General features: G+C 40.2%; 1 protein-coding gene and 1 long non-coding RNA gene across 3 annotated transcripts in view; both read left to right on the top strand.

The window, feature by feature from the left end:
• The window catches only part of LOC103719251 (PQ-loop repeat family protein / transmembrane family protein), a 51018-nt gene that overhangs the window by 17147 nt on the left and 16183 nt on the right, over positions 1–17688 (top strand). The gene's annotated exons all lie outside the window — the stretch shown is intronic.
• LOC149768224 (uncharacterized) lies at positions 358–12011 on the top strand. Its single transcript, XR_016399158.1, has 2 exons — positions 358–1907; positions 8901–12011. It is a non-coding gene; the product is annotated as an uncharacterized LOC149768224 (long non-coding RNA).

Below are 17688 nucleotides of genomic sequence, written 5' to 3'. Positions count from 1 at the left end.
ATTAATGTTTTCTTTTGTATCTTATGATCTTTGTTAGTATTTTCATGCATGTTTGTTTGTAATGCGTTCTAACTTCTAAGTGCTTACACCAGGGTCGACGGAACCATTCCGAATCGGGTGGTTCTGGCCGTTCCGAGCCGTACTGGTAGCTCATTGTACGGTTCTGGCAACGAAAATGAGATCCGTTGCTGGAGCCAGAGAAGAAGAAAAGAGAGAGCGAGCGGGGGAGGGAGAGGGAGAGATCAGGATGCTGCCGGAGGGTTGGCGGAGGCCGCGACAGGCAAGGTCGTAGCCGATTCTTCTATTTCGAACAAAACAGAGGTCCGGCTACAGCCTCTGCTGGCCCCCCCCCCCCCCCCCGCCGGCGTCTGCCACCCTCCATCGGCCTCCCTCTCTTCCCCTTCTCTCTTTTTTTCTTTTCCTCTCTCTGACAATACCGTGCCCTCTCCTCTGTTGATACGGGCCTGGCACGGCCCGTACCGACTCGTGCCGTTGGAGAACTGGTACGGTGCCCGGTACCGGTTTCTCTGACCTTGGCTTACATAGTACGCAGGAGGTGAATCATTGCTTATCATTAACTGATTATGCAATTCAAGCATGACAAGAACTCTTATAACCAGTAGGCTACATCTATTGTTGCTAAGCTCTGTATATCCTTGATATTTATTTCTAGTTTCCTACTAAGTTGTGTCTTTTATCAAGTTTCAGCAAAAGATTTTTCATATCCTCCAAACAACTTTTGTCTGTGCTATCTTCAGCCATGTGACTCGTCCTCTCTTTAATTATCTTGTTATAATATTTTGAATCACTTTTCTTGATGGGATTGTTGGTCCTTTTTATGAATGTTGTATCTCCTCTCTTAGTTCTTGTGCTTTATTTTGTGTAGCTCTTTCTGATTAGACTCTATCTTTTGACACAAATAGGCCGGCATTCTTATTTTGCAATGCTTAAAGTTAAGGTTTTGTCCTCATTTATCTTCTCATTGTAATTTATTCCTCATGCCTTTTTGTTAAAGTTCATTACTTCAAGGTTTTCTTTTGTACATCAGCTCACTATATCCAATCTCATCAAATTGATAATGTAATATAAGGTCAGCGTGCGTGGGCGCGCGGCCCAACGCGGGGAACCGCGTGTGGGTGCGGTTCCCAGCGCGCGCCCCGCACTGCCCAGTGCGGAAAACCGCGTGAAGGCGTGGCCCAGCGCGGGGAACCCTGCGCGAGCGCAGTTTCCAGCGCGGAGAATAGCTTGCGGCGCGCTGGGCAGCGCATGCGGCGCGCGTATCGGTCCGGTTCGTACTGGTATAATACGGTACCGGATTCGTACCAGTACAAATCGGTTCGGCTCGCATCGGTAGCAACTGTACCGATCTATTCCAGCCCCAGAGGGGACGGAACCATTTTCTATGCTTGAACCGGATCGGTCCGGTACGTGCTGAACCGGCCGGTATGGGCCGGTTCTGCATACCATGGTTACACCTTTTATGAATTGAAAATGGAGGTTCATATTGGTGATCCGAGCTATGGGATGTGATCTACTACCTCTAGGTTGTTTGCATATCAAAACTCATGTTATTTGGAGACCCTGCATATCAAAACTCATGTTATTTGGAGACCCTTAGCCTATACATCAAGTAGTCAAAAAAACATGTATTATTTCGTGTTATTTAAACTATCCAATTTTTGATCAATTGTTGCATAGGCTAGGGGTCTCCAAATCACATGATTTTTGGTGTGTAAAGCAACTTAGAGATAATAGATCATATTCAACGGCTCGGATCACTTGCGGAACCCTAATTGTCCAATTCAAGAAAAGGTGCAACTCTATAAGAGTTACACCTAACTTGAACCTAGCCCATATATGTAGTGTCCTTAGCAGGTTATGTGATCTTGGTGTTTAGTACCATGTTGGTACTGTTGGATCCCGTTTAATTAAACCTTGATCCCGTTTAATTAGAACCCACATCTTGACAAGTGTCATTTGTAAATCCTGACAATCACAAGGGCATTAAGGTAATTGCACGGCAGTGAAAGGTTGCCTTGATGGGGGGTGACTCTTCACGTGTGTAACTAATCACGGCGTTTGGTCCCTGGAGAGGGCTATAAATAGCCTGTCAGACCCCTTCTCTAATACACGCATTAAGAGCTCTCTCTCCAGAAAATCTCTCGCTAATCTCTGTCCAGAGAACAATCTCCGTTGATCAAAGCTGCGCACGCATCTTAGAGTACAATTCAAGATGGATATAGCGACTCAAGGTATGGTTTATGATATATATTAAAATTAATCATTCCATCAATGGTATCAGAGCAGATGAAATTTAAAATAAACCATATCTATATAATCTGCTGGACGGAGAAAGCTGGAGACCCCGATGTTATTTAAACATATGAAAGTTTTTTTGGTTGGCCGATGTGGGACTAAAAGCCTAAACCCCTTCACCCTTTCCACACCTCCTCCACCCCTGTTTAAGAACAGAAGAAGGGAGAAGGGGCAACCATGGCCACCGCCGCCCACGGCCGCCATGGTCGCCGCCTCCCTGACTGCCGCTGCGACCCACCCCTCAGCGAGCCGGCAGCGGCTGCGACTCGCCGTGGCCAGCATGGCCGAGCCGGGTGGAGGGGAAAAAGGAGGAAGGGCGGCGACGCTCAGGCTTCCGCCGCCGTGCCCTCCTCCCATGGTTGGCCGGAAAGGCCACCGGTCGCGAGCGAGCCGGCTAGCGGCCGACGCCCCTGCGGCCCGCAACCGCGGGCTGCGGCCGCATCCTACGGCTGAACCTCGCCGCCGACCGGCCTCCGGCCCCACCCTGCGGCCGTCCCCGCGGCCTGCGGCCGTGTTCCCGGCCTCCGTGCGGCCGGCGGCGGCGGTTGCACCACCGAAAGGATGGGAGGAGATCACCGGTTTTGGCCACCTCCTCCTCTTCCTCTTCTTTCGATCATCTCATTTGGGGAAGATGAAGTAAGTGGATCGGGTTTTGGGTTCCAACCCGCAATCCGAATCCATTTAAATATAGATATATATATATAATTTAAAAAAAAAAGGTGAAGGGATTAACAGGTTTCGGGTTATTGGATCTCGGACCGCAACCCGAAACCTGAATCCTTTTGACTAAACTGTGCATTTTGCAGTTAAACCCCTGACAATATGTTATTCTAAAAAAGGGGCTTTTTAAATTCATATATGGTCCCCAGCCGAAAGTTGAATTATCAAAAGGGTCCTAAAATATTTTTATGTGGTCCCTTTGCTAAAGTTTCATTACAGAACAGTACTTTGATAATTATGTATTACTCCATGTAATAAATTTATTGCATAAATGAACAATTTATATGCTTTCTTATGATGATACATGATTGTTTAAATTATTCATATTTTTCATGATAAAAGGATGATATATGCATGAGACGAGCCAAAGCATCTTATATAGGAAAAGATATATAAATGATTAAATTTTTGCATATTTGTGGTGACGAGCCAAAGCATCCCATAAATTTTAGAATGCTTTAGTTTAATTTAATCAATAAAGAGTCTTTTTATCATCATCTCATGAAATTGAATATTTGCATCATATATAATGAACCGGCCCCAAAGGGAAATCATTATACAAAGTTAATGATGGGATGAAATAATGTTATTAGTATGATATTTATGATGAAATCTTGTTGCCCAAAGGCCTTGAATTCTTCATTAATATTGAACAATATCTAGTAAAATTTTATCCATTGAATAACGGTGTCTAAGAAAAGCTTGTCAAAAAGGCATACGTGCCTAAGAAAGGCTGGTACTTAAGTGAGCCTAGTGCTCCACCACCGATCTGGAGCTGATCTGGCTGTTATTCTTTGGATTTTTCCAACTAGATATATAAAGTTCATTAAATATCATACTTAATGCATTAGTTTTATCGTAAAGGGGTAAATCATGTAAAGTTAATTTTGATTTACTCACTAAATTGCTAATATGGGTTAGTGATTTAGATAAGGTTTTAGCGTAATTATAGCATGCATATTGATAGTAAGCATATGTTTTGCAGCTTTGTTTCCGACAGTTTTTTCACAATCTACATCATGCATCCCAATACTTAATGGTTCAAATTTCTCGGAATGGAAAGAAAGACTGACATTTACTTTAGGGTGCATGGATATTGATCTGGCACTTCGTGAGGACATGCCACCTGTCCCCACGGAGGAAACTACGCCAGAGGAGAAAAAGTTGTATGAGAGGTGGGAGCGGTCAAACCGCTTAAGTCTTTTACTCATACAAAATCATATCTCCAGAAAGATAAGGGGCTCAATTCCTGATTGCAAAACTGCAAAAGAATTCTTAACATCAGTAGAAGAGCAATTTGTGAGTTCAAAGAAAGCTCTAGCCAGCACCTTAATATCAAGATTTGCTTCCTTAAAGTATAATGATAATGGTGGCATACGCGAGCACATTATGGAATTACGTGACATTGCTGCCCAATTAAAATCATTGGAAGTAGACATGTCAGAGACTTTTCTTGTACACTTTGTTCTTAATTCTCTGCCTATGGAATATGCACCATTTAAAATCTCATACAACACACATACAGAAAAATGGACTATGAATCAACTTCTAGCCATGTGTGTTGATGAGGAGCAGAGAATAAAACAAGAGAGGCAAGAGAGTGTTTATCTCACCTCTCATAAGGGAAAAGGACATAAAGAGGTCGGCGGTACCAGTCATCATATTCCTGTTAAGAAGAAGAAAATGAAAGTGTCAGCCAAAGTGACTGACAAAAGGCAAATAAAGTGCTTCTTCTGTAGGAAACAGGGACATTTGAAAAAGGACTGCATCAAGTACAAGAAATGGCTCGAAAAGAAAGGTACTTTTCTTTCCTTAGTGTGTTATGAATCAAATTTTATTGATGTACCTCATAACACATGGTGGATTGACTCTGGTGCTACTATCCATATATGTAAAACTTTGCAGGGATTGTTGAACAAAAGAATTCCAACGGAAAGTGAACGAAGCATCATAATGGGAAATAAGATGCGTTCACATGTGGAAGCTGTTGGAACGTTCAAATTGACCTTAAAGATTGGCCATATTTTGTATCTAGAAAATACCTTCTATGTACCTGGATTTTCAAGAAACTTGATATCTGTTTCTAAACTTACTTTCTTTGGATATACCGTTTCATTTGGACGGTCATTTGTAAACCTTTCTTTGAATAATATTATTGTTGGTAATTGCTTGTTAGAGGATGGTTTATTCAAATTAGACCTTGATACATCCTTTGAGCTATCCCTTTTATCCCTGCAAAATAAAGATCATTATGGATTAAAACGTAGCATGATAAACGAAAATTCCTCTATGTTATGGCACCGAAGATTAGGTCATATCTCTATAAAAAGAATCAAGAGATTAGTAAATGATGAAATTTTACCAACTCTTGACTATGGTGATTTTGAAACTTGTTTAGACTGCATCAAGGGAAAGCAGACTAACAAGTTTAAGAAAGGTGCCATAAGAAGCACAAATTTATTGGATCTCATACATACAGATATATGTGGGCCATTTTCGACCCCATGTTTTACTGGTCATAAATATTTTATCACCTTTATTGATGATTACTCACGCTACGGGTATCTCTACTTGTTGTACGATAAGGCTGAGGCATTAAATGCATTTAAGCTTTTCAAGACAGAGGTAGAGTTACAACTTGATAAAAAGATTAAAGTTGTGAGATCAGATAGAGGTGGTGAATACTACGGTAGGTATACTGAAACAGGACAACATTTAGGTCCATTTGCTCGATTTCTTCAAGAGCAAGGTATAGTTGCACAATACACTATGCCTGGTACTCCTGATCAAAATGGAGTTGCGGAAAGAAGAAACCGAATATTAATGGAGATGGTAAGAAGTATGATTAGTCACTCAACTCTCCCAATTTCTCTGTGGGGTGATGCCTTAAAAACTGCTGCGTATATTCTAAACAGGGTTCCTACTAAAGCTGTCCCAAAAACACCCTATGAAGTTTGGACAGGTAGGAAACCTAGTTTAAGACATCTACACATTTGGAGGTGTCAAGCTGAGGCAAGGGTGTACAACCCACAAGAGAAAAAGTTGGACTTTAGAACCATTAGTTGTTATTTTATTGGTTATCCAGAAAAGTCCAAGGGATACAGATTTTATTATCCTAATCATACTTTGAGGATTGTGGAGACAAGAAATGCTAGATTTCTTGAAAATGACCAAATCAGTGGGAGTATAAAACCTCAAGAAATTAATTTTGAGGAAAAGCAAACTCCGTATGGTGTGCAAGATTCAAATAAGCAGCCAATGATTCCTCTACCTATCATTGATAATGATTTGGAGGAGGATGAGTCTACTTTTAATGTTCCACTTGAATCTGTGCCAGTTATCACTGAGAATGTTGCTCCTCCACCTATAGAACCAGTGGATCAAGAAGCAACTTTAAGAAGGTCATCAAGGGTAAGGAGATCTCCAATTCCACCAGATTATATAGTATACCTTCAAGAAAGCGATTATGACATAGGGAATATAGATGATCCAATAAATTTCTCACAAGCCATAAATTCAGTAAATTCCTCCAAATGGCTAGATGCTATGAAAGATGAGATAGATTCTATGGCTAAAAATAATATTTGGAATTTAGTTGAACTACCTCCTGGAGCTACTGCAGTACGCTGCAAATGGGTTTTTAAAACCAAAAGAGACTCCAAAGGCAAGGTAGAGCGACATAAGGCCAGACTTGTTGCCAAAGAATTTACTCAAAAGGAGGGTATTGATTATCATGAGACCTCTCCAGTTTCAAAGAAGGATTCTTTAAGGATAATTATGGCTTTGGTGGCTCATTTTGACTTAGAGCTGCACCAAATGGATGTGAGAACTGCATTTCTTAATGGAGATTTAGAGGAAGAAGTTTACATGAAACAACCTGAAGGTTTTGTTTCAGAAGGACAGAGTCAAAAAGTTTGCAAGCTCAATAAGTCTATATATGGACTGAAGCAATCATCCCGACAGTGGTATCTTAAGTTCAATAATGTTATTTCTACATTTGGCTTTGTAGAAAATATTGTTGATAGATGTATTTATCTTAAGATCAGTGGGAGTAGATTCATTTTTCTAGTCTTATATGTAGATGATATTTTGCTTGCTAGTAGTGATTTGGCATTGCTTAGGGAGACTAAGCAATTTCTCTCCAGTAATTTTGATATGAAGGATATGGGTGAAGCCTCATATGTCATCGGCATTGAGGTTCATAGAGATAGATTTAAGGAAAAAGTTCGTCTATCTCAAAAAGCCTACATTAAGAAAATGTTGGAGAGATTTGGTATGGAAAATTCCAAACCAAGCCCAGTGCCTATTACTAAAGGTGAAAAGTTGAGGCAATCACAATCTCCGAGGAATGAAATTGAAAGGGAGCATATGAAAGCATTTCCATATGCTTCACTAACTGGGACTTTAATGTATGCTCAAGTCTGTACCAGACCTGATATAGCATATGTTGTGGGATTACTGGGGAGATTTCAAGCTAATCCAGGAATGGAACATTGGAGAGCTGCAAAGAAAATATTGAGATATCTTCAAGGAACTCAAGATTATATGCTCACATACAACAAATCCGATCTCTTGGAGATAGTTGGATACTCAGACTCAGACTTTGCGGAATGTCCAGATAGTAGAAAATCAACATCAGGTTATATCTTTCTACTAGCTGGTGGTGCAGTCTCGTGGAAGAGTTCGAAGCAAAAGATGACAGTTGCTTCAACAATGGAAGCTGAGTTATTAGCATGCTATGATGCAGTTATACAGGCTATTTGGTTGAGGAACTTTATCACGGGCCTACAGATGGTGGACACTATTTCAAGGCCCATAAAATTATATTGTGATAATTTAGCAGCAGTTTCCTCAATAAAGAATAACAAGATATCCAATGGAAATAAGCACATGGAGGTGAAATATCTTGTTATAAAGGAAAAATGTGAAGACCATAAAGTTTCAGTTCAATATATCAATACTGTGCTTATGTTGGCAGATCCTTTGACCAAAGCAATAGCTCCGGGATTGCATAAGGAGCATGTCGGTCAAATGGGCCTTTTCTGTATAAATTAATTGATGTATTATTGTGCACATTTTAGATGGTTGTAAATCACATATATTGTATTTTCTGCTTTAATGAATACATATGGTTTATGCATACTATGGTAGCAAAAATTGTGATCAAAGAATGAATTTTATGAGAAGTTCATTCATAAGGGTTTGGTTATGATGGTTTAGTAATATAGTGATCATGGAAGGTTATCCGCCAATCAAATAGGTGTTATTTCCGCCATGGTTCGTATTATTATTCTCAAAGTAGTCAAACATAAAGTTTGCCCGACTTGATATCAGAATAAAAAGAATATGCGTATAAAGATTATAAAATTCAAGTGCTAAGGATATTTCACTTGTCAATATGGTCCAAGTGGGAGAATGTTGGGATCCCGTCAAGTTGTGGCCCACATTGACAAATGGCGTCAATATGGTCCAAGTGGGAGAATGTTGGATCCCGTTTAATTAAACCTTGATCCCGTTTAATTAGAACCCACATCTTGACAAGTGTCACTTGTAAATCCTGACAATCACAAGGGCATTAAGGTAATTGCACGGCAGTGAAAGGTTGCCTTAATGGGGGGTGACTCTTCACGTGTGTAACTAATCACGGTGTTTGGTCCCTGGAGAGGGCTATAAATACCCTGTCAGACCCCTTCTCTAATACACGCATTAAGAGCTCTCTCTCCAGAAAATCTCTCGCTAATCTCTGTCCAGAGAACAATCTCCGTTGATCAAAGCTGCGCACGCATCTTAGAGTACAATTCAAGATGGATATAGCGACTCAAGGTATGGTTTATGATATATATTAAAATTAATCATTCCATCAGGTACAATATCGGTATGCTTAGAATATGGTTCGGTTGGGCACACTGACACTTTGTACGCTCTCCATACCGAGTATCAATTTGGTACCGAAATGGTGTTGTATATATAGGTACTGCAAATGTTCCTTATAGCCAGATGTTTATTGGAATGGGAAGCAAGAATGGGTATTGGCTTCCCATGACGATCCATTGCCATATTTGGTAAGAATATAGACATGGAAATGTTGATACTAATGGGTATTGGATTTCTGTACAGTGGGGTAGACAATATTTGGGAAGGCTTGGCTATTGTTTCCCTCATGTTGGATATGTCCATGGGAATAAATGAAAGCTTGGCAGCATTAAAACAATGAGACTCCCACCCGATATCCTCTCTATCCATTCCAATATCAGTTTTTTATCTCCCTTTTTTCCTACTCCCTCTTTATTAGTGGTGTTAAGTTGCCTTGGTTTTTGTTGAAGAAGCCACCAATGAAAAGGTAAGGTTTATCTCTCTCCATGCCCATTTCATTGAAGAAGCTATTTGTAATGAGCTTTGCTGTCACCGACTCAATATTCTAATGCTTATCCAAGCATGTAAATCCAAATCAATCATTCTTGATGACTCCTATGAGTAAATATCCTAAGAATGAAAAGACCGTTTTTTATTTGAATTTCTGACAGTCAATCTTGGCTTGAGTGTATGAAGGGCATGTGCTTAAGACCAACCAATGGTATATAAATTATCAATAAAACCAGGACTATTTAGACATGTTCTTGTGCCTTGGGTGTTACACCTTGTTCTTAATGTGACCATGTTGCCTCTCTTAGAACTATCATTCTTTCTTCCACTTAAGGAAAATTGTGTTAAGATTGTCTCTACTCAATTGTTAAATTAGTTGTGTTGTAAGGTAGAAATAGTCTCCATGGTTGACATTTCTAGAATAAAACTAAATTAGTTTTGAGATATTTTATTGTTGTTGTTGTCATTGTTGTTAATTCTCTCTATATCCTTGTCCGTTGTTATTTCAAGTCTTTGAGAGAATTCTCTTCCCCTTGTATCTTCTATTTGAAAACTATAATATTGCAAATAAAAAAGAAAGTAGAAGCCTAACCATGCTTTTAAGAAAGTTGGACAAGTTCTTTCCATTGTTGTGTTTAGAAATATGTAAATATCCTTTCTCATTTATGCTGAGCCTTCGTTTGTAGTATTAGCGTTATCTTACTCTATTAGTGGGAGTAGTTTTACAAGTGTTACTTACTCCTATGTTCAAGACAAGGTTTAAAATACAACCCATATCAGTGAAAAGCCAAGATGAGAAGGGGTGTTGGTATTCCCTAGAATTTCCTGTAATGGTGGCAAGACAATCTGACTTGAGCATATCAAGCTTGATTTAAGCCACGTTGATCCTTACTCATTGCCAAATGGAGCAATGCTTATTCTTCACACCTAGTGCCTCTTGTCATAATGTTTTTAAGGGTTTTAATGCATATTCTTTGCTATTTCAAGGTAGAAACATGCATAGGAAGAAGCTAACAGCCCTTCGAATTGGATTTCAACAAGATTGATGCAAGGATCATCAAGTTTTTGGGCTATGGATGTGTTTGAGTTTGATAAATCCCTCTTTCCAACCCCTTTTATTAATTTTTGAAGAGTTCGAGAATTATTTTTTGCATAACTTAAAAATAATGTAGAAACTGGAAATTTTGTTGTTGGTGGATCTAATGGTGTTTGGTTGCCAAATACACGTCCTAGCTTTTGAATTTAGGATCAAAATCAAGGAAATTGGTAGAATTTTGCATGTTATGTTATAGATGTGGTTTTAGATTTGATGAAATGTAGAAACCCTAGAGATTCATTTCTATTGTTAATGTTAATCAGTGATTTCCAAGAAATAAGCTAGCTTGTTTCATCAAACTGAAAACATAATATTTAAGTCAATGATTTCCAAAAACCTAATTGCATTGCATTTGTTATTTCTAACACATCGTTTTCATATATATTAATTGCAAGTTATCTCATGGTATGCAATAAATTAGCAACACAAACTTTAGGACATACCGAAAACCATGACAAGAGCACTTAAAGTGATACTCTTGTCATATTTCTTGTTAAAACATAGCATTAAGACAATAAAATATAAGAAAAATGCTAAGGAAAAAATAATTATAGAGGCCAAAATAGGCCGTACCGTGGGCTTAGTTATATCACCTCAAAGCATATAGGTCAATACTCTTTTTTTGGCACGACCCATTAAGGGACATGCCGTACTGATCTTTTGTCAAGGGCAATATGTGGTATTTCTGAAACTCGATTCCAGAAATAATGCTGGATACTCATCCATCACTTGGATTTCATCAGAATGTCAGATAATTGTCAAAATCTTGGGTTATGGCTTTTAGAGATTGATTATTATTTGGCCTCTCCAACAATGAGTTTGACCTGTTATACTGACATTGGAAGTAGGCCTTTTGTTGTTTTTAGATCATGTATGCTAAACACCTTAAAACTAAATTCCATTTGTGTTTTCTACCAGGAATTTAGAAAAAAATCAAATAAGGGTGATTCATTAAGGTGATTTTTTCCTGCATATTCCCATCGCTCCTTTTCTTCCCATTTTGCTGAGTTGTACACTTGGATTTGCATGTGCACTTCCAATCACATGGCATGTAACGCTAAGTTTAATTAGCATTTGTAATTTGGGTTAATGTGGATATATGCAAGCCTACAGCTATCTAGAAGAATGAAGTTTCCAACATTTTTTTGATAATATTCTGTCTGTCAATCGTTATGAATTCTTTCTGAGGAATAATATTTTATTCTAACCAAAGGAATTTGTAGGACTGTCTACATAAAATTGGTTCCAAATGAATGTTAATCAGGGGATCCAATTCCAATATCATAAACTTTGATAAGTGAGTTGTCCAATGTACTGTTTTGTGCCTCAAATGAACCTTGTAGAGAAATTTTTGGTGGTAGGTGTTTAGTCAAGAAACAAACCAAGCTCAACCAAGACCTGCTCAAGGTGGCCAAATTGGTTTATGTTTAGCTAGGTACTCCTCCGGGATCTTATCACCTCATTGCAGTACGTAGCTCTTGCTATGTCAATGTTAAACATGGGGAGTTCAGATTTATCTGGTCTGTTATCACAGAAATTTGTCTGACTTTGCAACTTTGCTTATTGCTCAATTAAAAGGACCTGATGATCCCTCATGTACTCCGAGTGGCCTTCACCCTAATGTGCAATCTCTACCAAGGGCCATCCAGCTCCATCCATAAAGCTTCTTGGTGGCATTTTCATGATAACTTCTAAGAATGTACCAGGTTTTGAAGAGTTGATACCTCAGGCCAACCACTGAATTTGACTAATATGCCTTTATGTGCCTGTTTCTTTGATTTACCATTTTGCTATTGCATCACAGGAATCTGGCAACTCTGAGAACCACTGCATTCAGTAACCAAATCTAGCTAAATCTTGGGATCTCATACAACTTTGCGAAGGAAAATGACCATAGTTTTGGATCTTGTCAAAGATTTGGCCTGATGTTGACCTCTTTATTCTATTACCAATTTGTACATTTCTGTTGGTAACAGCTTCTGTGGTTCCTTAACTCTTATATGACCTTTAAAATTTGTATTACACCTTATTTTTGTGTTCCAAATGTTAAGCTTAAGCTTAAACTTATTGTATATTCTTCGGTGGTTTTTGGAGAAAAAAAAATCAAGTCAGACCATGTATATACAATGCTGTGAATGTTTAGGTGCTAGTATTCTGAAAAAGATTCTTTGTTCTCTACAAAAATCTTTAATTTGGTTGGTTTAGTTGCTAATCAAGTCTGTATCTACTCATTCGGTGCACTCTTTTCCATGAGATTCCTCACTACTATCAATCGGTAAAGCGATTGTGGTTACATTATCATAATTTCTCAGCTCTTGTATCACATCCAAAGCTTATATTACATCTTAGTTGTCTTGGGAGTGTAAAGCTACAACCCTACAGTGATGATTTTTCTTTTTGGAACAGGTTGGTTCTATCCTAAATATAATTTATTTCCTTGGGTTTAAAATCTTCTCTATGGGAATATGTGCTTGTCCATTAATTACATATAGCAGATATAATGTTGACTGCAGATTTCCTCTTTCTCCTTAAGTTTGCATATGTGCTTTGTTTGAAACTGGTAGACGTGTTCCCTCTTGCACAAGAATGTTTTGTACTCTTATTTTCATATATTGAACTCTGCTTTTGTCTTTTTGGGTTTTTTTTGTTGTTTCTTACTGATTGTCAAACTTTTGCATTCACTTTTTCGATGATCTTTAAGCTTTGTTGTTTCCATTTACATCTACCTAGCTCTTAATTAAGAGGCTAAAATTGTCACGCCCCCGCCTTTGCGAGGCACGTGAGGCACCTAATGCCCACGTGGGGGCCACATGAGGGGGGAAACGCCCCGAGCCCGAGGCGCGGCAGACGCCGCACGCCCGCACGGCGGGCCGCACGGGCGCGCAAGGCAGCAGATCATACCAAAGCAGATATAGCTTTTCAAAGATAACATAATTATTTAAATTGTTCAAAAGCGGTCTTGCAAAATTCCAAAATAACATATGCCAACATAATTCAAATGTCCAAACTAAACTAACTAAAATGCCAATAACTGAAGAATCATCGGAAACTCTAACGCACTCCCCAATCCCGTGCGATCAAGCCTCTGGATCTGAAAAATGGAGAAAACAGAATAATGAGCTACACTAGCCCAGTAAGCAACAAAATACCCCAGAGTGGGGTCAGAGCATATCAGATCAAAATACAGGACAATGTTTGAAACAATTCACAAATAATATCATTTTTGTTTTTATAAAACTCTGATATCATAATCTCAACATGATAGGCTACGGCCACGTAACCCAGTGGCATGGGTCGCACAGAGTGCCAGAAACCACTATTGTTAGTCACCGGTGGAAACGGTGTCCAGAAACCACTATTCTAATCACCGGTGGCGCGGTGTCGAAACCGGTTCCTCGCAGTTTACAAGTCGACAGGTCCAACGTATAATCCCCATTGGCGGGGCCAGAACAGAACAGAACAGATCATAGCCATGCTGAGAATATATATATATATAAACAGATTTCATAAATTTTTCAGTCATAGTTTACGGATTTCAGAGCATAATTTTCAAATGAAATTTAACATGCCAGACCCATTTTACTAAATACAAAACATATTTCAGAATTTAATCTATTTATTTGAAAATCACACTTGAAGTATTAAGTTACTTACCTCTTCTCGCTTAATTCCTACTTCAGATAGGCGGATCAGGTTCACCGGCGGTGGCAGAGGCAGTGGGAGGAAGATCTCGGCCGCCGGTGCTCGATTCGGTGGTCAAGCGGCGGTGGCGGCGGTGCTTTCCGAAGAGGAAGAAGGTCTCGAAACAGGGGAGGCTCGGGTGGTGGTGGTGGTTGGCCAAGGCGGCCCGCCGGCGGCTTGGGAAGAGGGAACCGAGGGAGGAGAGGGAGAAGAGAGGGCTCGGTGGTGCTCTAGGGCAAGAAAGGGTGGGGTTTTTATCGTCCCCTCCGTAACGGCCCTCCGCCGCGAAAATCGCGGCGGTCGGGCGAGATCCGCGGCCGTGAATTGGCCGCGGATTGGCTGGGGGGGGGCGCCGCGGAATACCCGCGGCGTCCTTGCCCTGTTTGTTCCCCCGAAGGAGCCGGAGAGGATCGCCAACGCGATCCTCTGTTCCGGCTCCTCCCCTCCCGTGTCTCACATTCTTCCCTCCTAAAAAAAAATTTCGTCCTCGAAATTTAACATACCTTAGCTTGCAAAAAGGTCCGGATATTTTTCCTTCATCTCGTCCTCCAGCTCCCACGTGGCCTCTCGTTCTGAGTGATTGCTCCACTGGATCTTAACATAAGGAATCGTGCGCCTCCTCAACACTTGCTCTTTTCTATCAACCACACGTACAGGCTGCTCAGGATATGTCAAATCTTCTCTAAGCTGCAAGGGAGCCACTTCTACCACATGGCTCATATCTGGAATATACTTTCTTAGCATGGAAACATGAAAAACATTATGAACTCCAGACAGTGAAGGTGGAAGTGCCAATTTGTAAGCCACTGCTCCTACTCTTTCTAGAATCTCAAAGGGGCCGACATAGCGTGGACTGAGTTTTCCGCGTATTCCAAATCGCATCACCCCTTTAGTAGGAGACACATTCAGAAACACATGATCTCCGACCTGAAATTCCAATTCCCTTCTTCTATTATCTGCATAACTTTTCTGTCTGCTCTGAGCTATCCGGAGGCGTTCCCTGATCAGCTGGATCTTCTTTACTGTTTGTTGCACAATCTCGGGGCCCATAATTTTTCTTTCACCAACATCATCCCAACAGATAGGTGATCTACACTTTCTTCCATATAGAGCCTCATAAGGTGCCATTTGAATACTTGCCTGGTAACTGTTATTATATGCAAACTCAACCAAAGGCAAGTGACGGTCCCAAGAACCTTTCATATCCATTACACAAGCTCTTAGCATATCTTCCAAGGTCTGAATGGTTCTTTCTGATTGGCCATCAGTCTGAGGGTGGAAAGCTGTGCTGAAGCTCAGAGTGGTCCCCACGGCTTTATGCAAACTACTCCAAAAGTGAGATACAAACCGCGAGTCCCTATCGGAAACAATGGATACGGGTACTCCATGCAACCTCACTATTTGTTCAATGTAGAGCTCTGCAAACTTTTCCAAGGTCATTCCTACTTTGAATTTCAAAAAGTGTGCCGACTTTGTCAATCTGTCCACAATCACCCATATAGCATCATAACCTTTAAGAGTGCGAGGCAACCCGGAGACGAAGTCCATAGTGATGTGTTCCCACTTCCATTCAGGAAGTGGTAGGGGCTGCAACAACCCTGCCGGTCTTTGATGCTCTGCTTTAACTTGCTGACATGTCAAACACCGAGCCACAAATTGTGCAATTTCTCTCTTCATATTATTCCACCAAAATGTACCTTTCAAATCCTTATACATCTTAGTACCCCCAGGATGCACTGTATATCCAGTATTATGAGCTTCCTTCATAATTTCATTTTTTAAATCGGAGTCATTTGGAATACACATTCTGTTCCTGTATCTCAATGATCCATCCTCATGAAGTCTGAATTCTGATTGAGAACCTGATTCAATATCACTTTTAAGCTTTTGCAACTGAGGGTCATCTGCTTGAGCAATCCTGATCCTCTCTATCAAGGTAGGTTGGACACGTAAGTTTGCCAATTGTGCATCAGAGTCATGCCAACATACCTCAATTTCTACTCTCCTCAGATCTTCCAGAATTTTCCTCTGAGAGGTAAGTAAGGCAGCAATACTACCAGTGGATTTTCTGCTCAGTGCATCTGCTACCACATTAGCTTTTTCCGGATGGTAATGAATAGACAAATCATAATCTTTCAGTAACTCTAACCATCTTCTCTGTCTCATGTTTAGTTCCTTCTGGGTAAAAAGGTATTTCAAACTTTTGTGATCAGTGTACACCTTACAAGATTCACCATATAAATAATGTCTCCAAATTTTTAATGCAAACACAACAGCAGCAAGTTCCAGATCATGAACGGGGTAGTTCTCCTCATATGACTTTAATTGTCGGGAAGCATATGCAATAACCTTATCATTCTGCATCAGTACACAACCCAATCCTTTCTTTGAGGCATCACTGTAGATGGTATAACCTTCGCCACTAGAGGGAAGGGTAAGGATGGGAGCGGACACCAAACGTTGCTTAAGCTCCTGGAAGCTCTGTTCACATTTATCTGACCACTCAAACTTAACTCCTTTACGAGTTAGTCGAGTCAAAGATGCAGCAATAGAGGAAAAATCCTCAACAAATCGTCTATAATATCCTGCTAGGCCCAAGAAGCTGCGAATCTCAGTAACACTATTGGGTCTGCTCCAGTTGACCACTGCCTCGATCTTCTTTGGATCCACATAGATACCCTCTTTAGATATTACATGCCCTAGGAACATCACACTGTCTAGCCAGAATTCACTTTTCTTCAACTTACCATACAACTGCTCTTGTCTTAGGGTTTCCAGTACTAACCTCAAATGTTGCTCGTGCTCGGCCTGGCTCCCAGAATAGATCAAGATATCATCAATAAAGACTACTACAAATTTGTCCAGAAAGGGTCTGAACACCCTATTCATCAGATCCATAAAAGCTGCAGGGGCATTTGTCAGTCCAAAAGGCATGACCAAAAATTCATAGTGCCCATAACGAGTACGAAAAGCAGTTTTAGGCACATCTTCAGCCCTTATCTTTAATTGATGGTACCCAGAACGAAGATCAATTTTAGAGAATATCTGAGCACCCTTTAACTGATCAAATAAGTCATCAATTCTTGGTAGAGGATACTTGTTCTTTATTGTTGCTTTATTTATCTCTCGATAATCAATACATAATCTCATACTACCATCCTTCTTCTTTACAAATAAGACTGGAGCTCCCCAAGGTGAAACACTAGGTCTGATGAAACCCTTATCAAGAAGATCCTGCAACTGCTCCTTTAATTCCTTCATTTCAGCTGGAGCCATTCTATAGGGGGTCTTAGAGATTGGTGTGGTACCAGGAATTAAATCAATTGCAAATTCAATTTCTCTATCTGGTGGCAAGCCAGGAAGGTCTTCCGGAAAGACATCAGGGTATTCATTCACTACTCGAATATCTTCCAATCTTTGATCTGATTGTCTGGTATCAACCACTGTGGCAATATACGCCATACTCCCCTTTCTAAGCAGCCGCTTAATTTGCATAGCGGAGACAACTCGAG

The sequence above is a fragment of the Phoenix dactylifera genome, chromosome 2 (assembly GCF_051530095.1).
Source record: "Phoenix dactylifera cultivar Ajwa chromosome 2, Ajwa_hap1_PhDact_Kaust_v1.1, whole genome shotgun sequence".
NCBI classification, from domain to species: Eukaryota; Viridiplantae; Streptophyta; class Magnoliopsida; order Arecales; family Arecaceae; genus Phoenix; species Phoenix dactylifera.
Note: the sequence above shows the minus strand (reverse complement) of the source record. Positions and strands in the feature narration are given on the sequence as shown.